At 41.0% G+C, this 7966-nt stretch overlaps 1 long non-coding RNA gene across 1 annotated transcript; it reads right to left on the bottom strand.

The window, feature by feature from the left end:
- Nucleotides 1-2871: 2871 nt before the first annotated feature.
- Nucleotides 2872-7161, bottom strand: LOC122687919. The gene is made up of 3 exons (XR_006339265.1): nucleotides 7027-7161; nucleotides 3450-3454; nucleotides 2872-2883 (listed from the first exon to the last, which is right to left on the bottom strand). It is a non-coding gene; the product is annotated as an uncharacterized LOC122687919 (long non-coding RNA).
- Between the last annotated feature and the right edge of the window lie 805 nt (nucleotides 7162-7966).

Genomic DNA, 7966 nt, shown 5'->3' with positions numbered 1-7966 from the left:
CAGCTTTAATATCTGTTGTGTGAAAATTATTCAGAGGGTATTTTATTAGGGAAGAAATAATGATTATATTGAAGGAAATGTATCATGCAATTATTTTAAAATTACAGATGTAAAAATATCTGCAGATATAATTAATTTACATGTTTGCCAGCTTAAATTTGCAGAACTGAAGAGTCTATTCTATTTATAAATAACAAAAATTAAGTAATATTTGAATGTTACAGGGATGAATTACTATTGAATGCAAAGAGTATTTTATATATTTTTTCTTTTTTAGTAAATTACGTAATTATCTCCTTAAACAAAGTAAAGATTTATTTTGGGTAAGAGTTCCTTATAGTTGGAAAAATCAAATTTGATTTGCTTTTATCACAAAACAAGAATCAGGATGCATTCAACTGAAGACTACAAAAAAAGCAGTGAATTATTGATTTTCCCATGTTGAAATATATTCCAGATTTCTGATGCATCTTCTGTGCGAAACAGGGTTCCTCCCCGTTGTATTGACCGAGTAACAAGGAACTAGCCGTAAGAAACTCAGAGATAAGGGAAGGAAATGGAAGTCCAAAGCCACTAAATAGCATTAAAAATGCCATAACTGTTGTAACAGAATAATTCCTGAGTGTTATTGTAAGCCAGAGATCTGAGAAAATGAGCAACAATGTCAAAGGACTAAAACCATGTTGAGGGATTTAAAGAGTGTGTCTCAGGACGAAGTTTGCAGGAAGAGAAGAGGCACGTGAGCAGAGGCCGGGAGGGGTGCGGGAAGATGGCGCTGCAGGACCCGCAGCTGTTCTAGCGCCTCACCTGTAAGCGGGAGAGAGCCTAACGGGAGAGGATGGGGAGGAGGCCCAGGGCACACCTCCAAGACAGGGACCACGCTGACGCGCTTTCTCTTGCTGAGAGAAACCGGACTCCACAGAAGCATTTTAAGCAAGAGGATGGGTGTTTCAAAGTTTAGATAGAGGTTGGTCTTTTTTTTTTTTTTTTAAGGTTCAAATAGTTAAAAAAAAAAAAAAGTATTTGCTTGAAATACTGTTTCTTTGAAACTGCTATGTTCTAACACTGTAGCTCAAATGGAGCTGTGGACAATATACGATATGTGAGGGCATGTAATTTACAAAACAGTGGTGTTGAATTTGATTTGTGGGCTGTGGTTTGCCAATCCCTGGTTTAGAAAGACCAGTCTGGCCTTGATGAAGATGTCTGCTCCGGAGATACAAACCAACTAGCTGTAGGCTGAAGAATGAAGCCTTTGGGAAGGAAGAATTACAAAGTTATCAATGTTATAAAAGACAAAGAACATAGCACTAAATTAGATCCGAGGGTTATGCAAGAGAATAACTGTGGATGACTCCAACATTGCTGGCACAGAGGGAAAGTTGTATGGTGGCAATGCTGTTTGATGGGAGGAGGAGTAGATTCAGGAATGTAAAGAGAGTTACATTTGTGTATGTTCAGTTTGGATGCCAGGAGATATCTGGGGAGACTTTTCAAAGTAAGTAGTTAGATGTGCTTCTATCGAGAGAGAAAGGTTTAATCTGGGATTTTGCATATAACAACCACCTGATGACACAGAAAGCAAATAAAATTACTCACTGAAAATGCACAGTGTGGGGGGGGAAAGGGCTTAGGGAAATATCTTAGAAATTCTCACATTAGCCAAGAAAACTGAATATGCAAAAAGAAATAGCCAGAGAAATATGGCAGGTAAACAACTGTGTACTGGAAGTTAGAGAGACTCCAGCTTCCAGCATGTAGAGAGCTCAAAGAAACATCTTTTCTACTCTGACAACAACAACAACAAAAAACACTCAATTCAGTTCAGTTCAGACACTCAGTCGTGTGCAACTCTTTCTGACCTCATGGTCTATAGCACTCCAGGCCTCCCTGTCCATCACCAACTCTCAGAGTTTACCCAAACTCATCTCCAGTGAATCACTGATGCCATCCAACCATCTCATCCTCTGTCGTCCCCTTCTCCTCCTGCCGCCAATCCCTCCCAGCAACAGGGTCTTTCCAATGAGTCAGTTCGCATCAGGTGGCCAAAGTATTGGAGTTTCAGCTTCAGCGTCAGTCCTTCCAATGAACACCCAGGACTTATCTCCTTTAGGATGGACTGGTTGGATCTCCTTGCAGTCCAAGGAACTCTCAAGAGTCTTCTCCAACACCACAGTTCAAAAGCATCAATTTTTCGGTGCTCAGTTTTCTTTATAGTCCAACTCTCACATCAATACATGACTACAGGAAAAACCATAGCCTTGACTAGATGGACCTTTGTTGGCAAAGTAATGTCTCTGCTTTTTAATATGCTGTCTACATTGGTCAGAACTTTCCTGCCAAGAAGTAAATGTCTTTTAATTTCATGGCTGCAGTCACCATCTGCAGTGATTTTGGAGCCCCCCAAAATAAAGTCTGTCACTATTTCCATTCTTTCCCCATCTATTTGCCATGAAGTAATGGGATCGGATGCCTTGACCTTAGTTTTTTGAATGTTGAGCCTTAAGCCAACTTTTTCACTCTCTTCTTTCACTTTCATCTAGAGGCTCTTTAATTCTTCTTCACTTTCTGCCATAAAGGTGGTGTCATCTGCATATCTGAGGTTATTGATATTTCTTCCAGCAATGTTGATTCCAGCTTGTGCTTCTTCCAGCCCAGCATGTCTCATGATGTACTCTGCATATAAGTTAAATAAGCAGGGTGACAATATGCAGCCTTGACATACTCCTTTTCCTATTTGGAACCAGTCTGTTGTTCCATCTCCAGTTCTAGCTGTTACTTCCTGATGTGCATGAAGGTTTCTCAAGAGGCAGGTCAGGTAGTCTGGTATTCCCGTCTCTTGAAGAATTCTCTACAGTTTATTGTGGTCAACACAGTTAAAGTCTTTGACATAGGCACTAAAGCAGAAATATATACTTTTTTGAAACTATCTTGCTTTTTTGATGATCCAGAAGATGATGGCAATTTGATCTCTGGTTCCTCTGCCTTTTCTAAAACCAGATTGAACAGCTGGAAGTTCACAGTTCACCTACTGTTGAAGTCTGTCATGGACAATATTGAGCATTACTTTACTAGCATGTGAGATGAGTGCAATTGTGTGGTAGTTTGAGCATTCTTTGGGATTGCCTTTCTTTGGGATTGGAATGAAAACTGATGTTTTCCATACCCATGGCCACTGCTGAATTTCCAAATTTGCTGGTATAATGAGTGCAGCACTTTCACAGCATCATCTTTGAGGATTTGAAATAGCTCAACTGGAATTCGATCCCCTCCACTATCTTTGTTCCTAGTGATGCTTCCTAAGGCCTACTTGACTTCATATTCCAGGATGTTTGGCTCTAGGTGAGTGTTCACACCATCGTGATTATCTGGGTCATGAAGATATTTTTTGTACAGTTCTTCTATGTATTCTTGCCACCTCTTCTTAATATCTTCTCTTAGGTTCATACCATTTCTGTCCTTTATTGAGCCAATTTTTGCATGAAATGTTCCCTTGGTATCTCTAATTTTCTTGAAGAGATCTCTAGTCTTTCCCATTCTATTGATTTCCTCTATTTCTTTGCACTGATCACTGAGTAAGGCTATCTTATCTCTCCTTGCTATTCTTGGAACTCTGCATTCAAATTGGTATATCTTTCGTTTTCTCCTTTGCTTTTCACTTCTCTTCTTTTCACAGTTATTTGTAAGGCCTCCTCAGACAGCCATTTTGCTTTTATGCATTTCTTTTTCTTGGGGATGGTCTTGATCCCTGTCTCCTGTACAATGACACGGATCTCTGTTCATAGTTTATCATTCACTGTGTGTATCAGATATAATCCCTTAAATCTATTTCTCAATTCCACTGTATAACCGTAAGGGATTTGACTTAGAATGGTCTAGTGGTTTCCCCTACTTTCTTCAATTTCAGTCTGAATTTGGCAATAAGGAGTTCATGTTCTGAGCCACAGTCGGCTCCCGGTCTTGATTTTGCTGACTGTATAGAGCTTCTCCATCTTTGGCTACAAAGAATATAATCAATCTCACTTCAGTGTTGACCATCTGGTGATGTCCATGTGTAGACTCTTCTCTTGTGTTGTTGGAAGAGACTGCTTGCTATGACCAGTGCATTCTCTTGGCAAAACTCTATTAGCCTTTACCCTGCTTCATTCCTTACTCTAAGGCCAAATTTGCCTGTTACTCCAGGTGTTTCTTGACTTCCTAGTTTTGCATTCCAGTCCCCTATAATGAAAAGGACATATTTTTTGGTTGTTGGTTCTAAAAGATCTTATAGTTCTTCATAGAATCATCCAACTTGAGCTTCTTCACCATTACCGCTCGGAGCATAGCCTTGGATTACCGTGCTATTGAATGGTTTGCCTTGTAAACGAACATAGATCTTTCTGTCATTTTTCAGACTGCATCTGAGTACTGCATTTCAGACTGTTTTGTTGACTAAGATGTCTACTCCATTTCTTCTAAGGGATTCTTGCCCACAGTTCAGTTCAGTCGCTCAGTCGTGTCCAACTGTTTGCGACCCCGTGAATCATAGCATGCCAGGCCTCCCTATCCATCACCAACTCCCAGAGTTTACTCAAGCTCATGTCCATTGAGTCAGTGATGCCATCCAGCCATCTCATCCTCTGTTGTCCTTCTCTTCCTGCCCTCAATCCCTCCCAGCATCAGGGTCTTTTCCAATGAGTCAGTTCTTCCCATCAGGTGGCCAAAGTATTGGAGTTTCAGCTTCAGCATCAGTCCTTCCAATGAACACCCAGGACTGATCTCCTTTAGGATGGACTGGTTGGATCTCCTTGCAGTCCAAGAGACTCTCAAGAGTCTTCTCTAACATGACAGTTCAAAAGCATCAATTTTTCGGTGCTCAGCTTTCTTTATAGTCCAACCCTCACATCCATACATGACCACTGGAAAAACCATAGCCTTGACTAGATGGACCTTTGTTGGCAAAGTAATGTCTCTGCTTTTTAATATGCTGTCTACATTGGTCATAACTTTCCTTCCAAGGAGTAAGCATCTTTTAATTTCATGGCTGCATTCACCATCTGCAGTGATTTTGGAGCCCAAAAAATAAAGTCTGACACTGTTTCCACTGTTTCCCCGTTTATTTCCCATGAAGTGATGGGACCAGATGCCATGACCTTAGTTTTCTGAATGTTGAGCTTTAAGCCAACTTTTTCACTCTCCTTTTTCACTTTCATCAAGAGGCTTTTTAGTTCCTCTTCACAGTCATAGATATAATGGTCATCTGAGTTAAAGTCACCCATTCCAGTCCATTTTAGTTTTCTGATTCCTAAAGTATCGACATCTACTCTTGCCATCTCCTGTTTGCCCACTTCCAATTTGCCCTGATGCATGGACCTAACATTTCAGGTTCCTGTGCAATATCACTCTTTACAGCCTCAGACCTTGCTTCTGTCAACAGTCACATCCACAACTGGGTGTTGTTTTTACTTTGGCTCTGACTCTTCACTGTTTCTGGAGTTATTTCTCCACTGATCTCCAGTAGCATATTGGGTACCTGCTGACCTGGGGAGTTCATCTTTCAGTGTCTTATCTTTTTGCCTCTTCATACTGTTCATGGGGTTCTCAAGGCAAGAATACTGAAGTGGTTTGTCATTCCCTTCTCCAATGGACCACGTTTTGTCAGAACTCTCCACCATGACCCGTCCATCTTGGGTGGCCCTACATGGCATCGCTTAGTTTCATTGAGTTAGACAAGCTGTGGTCCATGTGATTAGATTGGTTCATCTTCTGTTGTGGTGGTTTCAGTCTGTCTGCCCTTTGATGCCCTCTCTCAGCGCCTCCAGTCTTACTGGGGTCAGATAAACAATTGTGTACTGAAAGTTAGAGAGAGATTCTAGTTTCCAGGATGTAGAGAGCTCAAAGGAGCATCATGCCCACCCTGACATCAGCAACAACAACAACAACAAAAACTCAACAAACTTCTAATTCATGTATTTATCCAAATACAGAGAAATCTAATGGTTTAAATTCTAAAGCAACACAAGGCGCATGGTGCTTTCAAGTAGAGAGGACAGGAGAACATATAGGCATCCAAAATTAATGCAACTAGATACAGATTAAAAAGAATCCATCTTGAGATAATGACAAATAAGTAATATGGAGGGCTTACTGGAGGGGCAATGTGAAAACCATGGGAACTGCAGGATTGAGGGAATCCCACTGGGCAATCCCAGAATATAATAGAAAAGGTATTAAGAGGTGCCCATTGTGGATGCTGCCAGGAAGGAGAAGAGCAGCTTCTGAGAAAGAAATGAGACTCTGCCCTGGTCCATCCCTCCTTTTTTTAAAATGGAGAAGAGCCTTTGATCTGTGAAAGAATGGGAATTCACACTGTTGTTTTTATTGCACTGGTAATAATGTAAGGCAGCTACGGAGAGAAAGCAGGGAAGTAAAAAATTCTCTGATCCCACAGCTACATGGAGGAGGGAAGGTGGCAGGAAACCCAAGAGGGCCAGACCCACAAGACCTGGGGATACCAACCTGTCTAAGCCAAAGGTGGTTATTCAGAACAGAGACACAGACTCCCCATGGTCCCTCATTAATAAGCTTTTGTCATTGTTCAGTTGCTCAGTTGTATCTGACTCTTTGTGACCCCAAAGACTGCATCTAACCAGGCTTCGCTGTTCATCACCATCTCCCAGAGCTTGCTCAAACTCATTTCCATTGAGTCAGTGATGCCATCCAACCACCTATCCTCTATTATCCCCTTCTCCTCTTGCCTTAAATCTCTCCCAGCATCAGGGTCTTTTCCAATGAGTCAGTTCTTTGCATCAGGTGACCAAAGAATTGGAACTTCAGCTTCAGCATCGAACCTTCCAATGAATATTCAGAGTTGATTTCCTTTAGGATTCACTAGTTTGATATTCTTGCAGTCCAAGGGACTCTCAAGAGTCTTCACCAACACCACAGTTCAAAAGCATCAATTCATTAGCACTCAACCTTCTTTATGGTCCAACTCTCAGATCCCTATATGACCACTGGAAAAACCATAGCTCTGATTAGATGGACCTTTTTTGGCAAAATAATGTCTCTGCTTTTTAATATGCTGTCTAGGTTGGTCACAGCTTTTCTTTCAAGGAGCAAGAGTCTTTTATTTTCATGGCTGCAGTCAGCATCTACAGTGAGCTTTTTGGAGCCAAGAAAGTAAACTTGTCACTGTTTCCTTTGTTTCCCCCATCTGTTTGCCGTGAACTTATGGGGCCAAATAACATGATCTTAGTTTTCTGAATGTTGAGTTTTAAGCCAGCTTTTTCACTCTCCTCTTTCACTTTCACCAAGAGGCTCATTAGTTCCTGTTCTCTTTCTGACATAAGGGTGGTATTATCTGCATATCTGAGGTTATTGATATTTCTCCCAGCAGTCTTGATTCCAGCTTGGGCTTTATCCAGCCTGGCATTTTGCATGATGTACTCTGTATAGAATTTACTTAAGCAGGGAGACAATAAATATACAGTCTTCACATGCTCCTTTCCCAACTTTGAACCAGTCTATTGATCCATGTCTGGTTCTAACTGTTGATTCTTGACTTGGAAACAGGTTTTGCAGGAGTCAGGTAAGGTGGTCTGATATTCCCATCTCTTTAACAATTTTCCACAGCTTGTTGAGATCCCCACAGTCAAATGCTTCAGTGTAGTCAGTGAGGCAGATATAGATTCTTTTCCGGAATTCTCTTGCTTTTTCTATGAACCACTGGATGATGGCATTTTGATATCTGTTTCCTCTGCCTTTTCTAAATTCATCTTGAACATCTGGAAATTCTTTGTTCACGTACTGTTGAAGCCCAGTTTGAAGAATTTTGAGCATTACTTTGCTAGTGTGTGAGATTAGTGCAATTGTGTGATCATTTGAACATTCTTTGCATTGCTGTTCTTTGGGATTGGAATGAAAACTGACCTTTTCCAGTCCTGTGGCCACTGCTGAGTTTTCCAAATTTGCTGGCATATTGAGG

Source organism: Cervus elaphus, chromosome 32, assembly GCF_910594005.1.
Source record: "Cervus elaphus chromosome 32, mCerEla1.1, whole genome shotgun sequence".
Classification (NCBI taxonomy): Eukaryota; Metazoa; Chordata; class Mammalia; order Artiodactyla; family Cervidae; genus Cervus; species Cervus elaphus.
Note: the sequence above shows the minus strand (reverse complement) of the source record. Positions and strands in the feature narration are given on the sequence as shown.